Source organism: Hemiscyllium ocellatum, chromosome 5, assembly GCF_020745735.1.
Source record: "Hemiscyllium ocellatum isolate sHemOce1 chromosome 5, sHemOce1.pat.X.cur, whole genome shotgun sequence".
Classification (NCBI taxonomy): domain Eukaryota; kingdom Metazoa; phylum Chordata; class Chondrichthyes; order Orectolobiformes; family Hemiscylliidae; genus Hemiscyllium; species Hemiscyllium ocellatum.
In genome coordinates this window covers 101,317,386-101,321,053 of record NC_083405.1, presented here as the reverse complement: position 1 = coordinate 101,321,053, position 3,668 = coordinate 101,317,386, and positions in this window count along the sequence as shown.

Below are 3,668 nucleotides of genomic sequence, written 5' to 3'. Positions count from 1 at the left end.
GAGGCTGACCTGGATAGATTGCCTAACCTGTTTGGTGATGAGGAATTAAAAAAAACTGACAGCGCTGGGGACCAATGAGATCAGTACCATGGACCAGTCTGGTCTCCCTTGGCCAATAAATGTTTCAAACAAACAGTCTCCTCACATGAATGTTCAAATGATGTTGCAGTGCTGGTGGCATCTGTTTGTAGAGTGACACTCCCCAGGACCTGAATTACTGCAGTCAATACTGTCACTGACTTAGAAAAGGGTCCTTTATACTTAGGATTTAAACCCTTAACCGAACTTATCTTGACTGTCAGAGCGACTAACATGGAGAGCTGAATGTTAACAAACATCTGAAGAAAGGCCATCATAGCAATACCCAGAGTCCAGATATATGACCTTCCAGGCGATGTCACTGAATAATAATTTGAGGCAGTAACTTGGGCAAGTTTTCTCCTCTGAGGTTTGGACACTAAGGCCACTAACAGATCTTGGCTAGGACAGAGTTATATTTATGAAAGGTTTGCAAATTTTACTCTGTCTCAGTCAAAACTTGTTAGTTCAATTAATATCAGGGATTGATTCCAATATGAGTCAAGCAAACTCCCTCATCAATGATAGACAGCCCTAAGCAGATGTCAAAGGGAAATACATTACGATTGAAAATTGAATTGCCCTTTCTTTCTGTTTGTTCAGTAGGTTTGTGTTTAAAGTCTACAGTTAAAATTCTACAAATGTTTACTGGCAAACTTCTTTTAAAAATGGTTAATCCCGAATATTTGGATCCATTTACTGTTCGACTTCTCAATTGGCCTAAAGGCGTTGGTTATTCGAAACTAATCTTAAATTGACAAGTAGATGACTGGTAAACAGAGACAGTGCTTCAGGCAAGAGTCAAAGTCTCTGGGTGGGAGCACCACTTACAGATACTGTTAGTGGGAAAAATACATTGAGAAGTGGATTGTTCAACTCTGCTTTCTTTCATGTCATTTTGAAATTGTATTAGTCATCTGTCTTACACTGCTCCTTACATTGTTTTTTTGTACTGTCGACATTCCAGTGACCTGGAAACCTATTAAAAATGGCAAGTATGAGGGTCTCATATGGCCTCTTTACTGAAGAAAAAGCATAATTGCATTAGAAGCAGTTCAGGCAAGGTTCATTCGACTGACACGTACTGAGATGAGTGGCTGGTTATCTTAAGAGGAAAGCTTGGACAAGTTGGGCAAGTATTTATTAGATTGGTGAAGAATGGAGAGGTTTTCTTATTGAAACATGTAATACTGTGAGGGGACATGACGAGGTAGGTTCTGAAAGGATGTTGCCCCTTACAAGGGGCACACTTCTCAAGTGAAAGGCAGGAGCTTTTGAAGGGATTTGAGGCAAACATTTTTCACCCAGAAGATTCTGGAGTTCTGGAATGGACTGTCTGGAAAGATCATTATGATGTGATGATACTGATGCTGGATTGGCGTGGACAAAATTAAAAGTTACAGGACATCAGGTTATAGTTGAAAAGTGTGGTGCTGGAAAAACACAGCAGGTCAAGAAGCATCCGAGGATCAGGAGAACCAATGTTTCAGGCATAAGCCCTTCATCAGGAATGCATTATGCCCGAAACGTTAATTCTCCTGTTACTCAGATGCTGCCTGACCTGCTGTGCTTTTCCAGGGCCACACTTTTCAACTCTGATCTTCAGCATCTGCAGTCCTCACTTTCTCCTAGACAGCAGGTTATAGTCCAACAGGTTTATTTGAAATCACAGACTTTCAAAGCACTGCCCCTTCATCGGACTATAAACTGATCGTATGTGACATCTGACCTGGAAAGACAGTTGAGGCGGGAAACCTCATCTCCTTTAAAAAGTACTTGGATGAGCATTAAAGTGCCATACCTTCAAAGTTATGAGCCCAGTGCAGGAAAGTGGGATTAGTATAGGGAGTAGCATACTTTTGGTGGCAAAATCTCAATGGGCCAAACTGCCTCTTCCGTATGTATGATTCTAGAAAACTATGGCGTGGAGGTGCCGGTATTGGACTGGGTTGGACAAGGTGGAAACTCACATGACACCAGGTTATCATCCAACAGATTTATTTGAAAACTGTTGGGATTATAACCTCATGTCGTATGATTTTCGACTTGATGAATCTAATAAGAGATGAGGAGTAACTATTCCTGGAGAAAGTGAGGACTGCAGATGCTGGAGATCAGAGCTGAAAATGTGTTGCTGGAAAAAGAGAAACTATTCTTGTCTATTCTAAGTTGCTACTTCTCTCAAAGGGGAGTCTTTGGAATTCTTTTTTAAAGATAGAGAACAGGTGGCAGGGCCATTAAATCTTTGTAAAGTACTCTAGGCAGATTTTTGACTAACAAAGGAGCAAAAGGCTAATGAAAATAGCCAGGAAAATGAATTGCAGGCAGAATCAGATAAGCCATGATGTTATCAAATGGCAGAGTAAGCTGAAAGAAACAAGTGGCCAACTCCTACTCCTAGGTTAGTGATGCTGGAAGAGCACAGCAGTTCAGGCAGCATCCAAAGTGCAGCGAACTTTGCCCGAAATGTCGATTTCGCTGCACTTTGAATGCTGCCTGAACTGCTGTGCTCTTCCAGCACCACTCATCCAGAATCTGGTTTCCAGCATCTGCAGTCATTGTTTTTACCTTGTTGTTTTTAACTCCTACTCCTAACTCATAGTCATTGGTAAATATTTGAAATAAAATCATCCACATCACTATCAAGAAAATGGCTTCTAACAATGATCTATGGTCAAAAAATCCATTAGTTTTCTTGTAGGGCTATTTTCTGTGCAACTCATTGATTTAATTCCCTTTTGTAGTAACACGTTATGTTCGAATATGGGAGGTGGTTACCTCCATTGGTGTTTGATTCAGATTAATGCCAATAGCACGGGTTCGATTCCTATTTTAGCTGACGATTTGGAGATGCTGGTGTTGGACTGGGGTGGACAAAGTTAAAAATCACACAACACCAGGTTATAGTCCAACAGGTTTATTTGGAAATACTAGCTTTTGGATCTCTGCTCATTCATCATGACGAAGGAACAGTGTTTCAAAAGCTAGTGCTTCCAAACAATCTTGTTGGACTATAACCTAGTGTTGCGTGACTCTTAACTTTATTTTAGCTGAGGTAGACTTGGGACCTGCCTGTTTGGCCTATCCCTGACAGTGGAAGACAATGGCAAACTGCTAATGACAAAAACTGTCAAGAACAAATGGGTCAGGATGATGTATCTGAAACAATGAACAAAGGACTTACCTCAGGCACTTATAGAATGGAATGCAATTTGATGTATAATGGTTAATGCCTTAATGTGCTTTATTTCATTACAGGTAATGTATAAATGCAATTTGTTGTCACAATAGTGTCACATGCTAGTGCGTTGAATGGATACATATGTACAACAACCACTTCCATTTATATTGTGCCTTTAATATAGTAAAGCATTCCAATGCACATCACAGAAGTTTGATCAAACAAAATTTGACACCAAGCCACATGAGGGTGGTATTAAGACTGATGACCAAAAACTGGGTCAAATGGGTAAGGTTCTGGGTCAACACAGATAAAGAGCGGGGTGCAGAATTTGAGAACTGGAGAAGTTTAAGGATGAAATTCAGGAGCTCAGAGCCCTGGAAGTTGAAGATAAGGCTGTCAGCGGTGG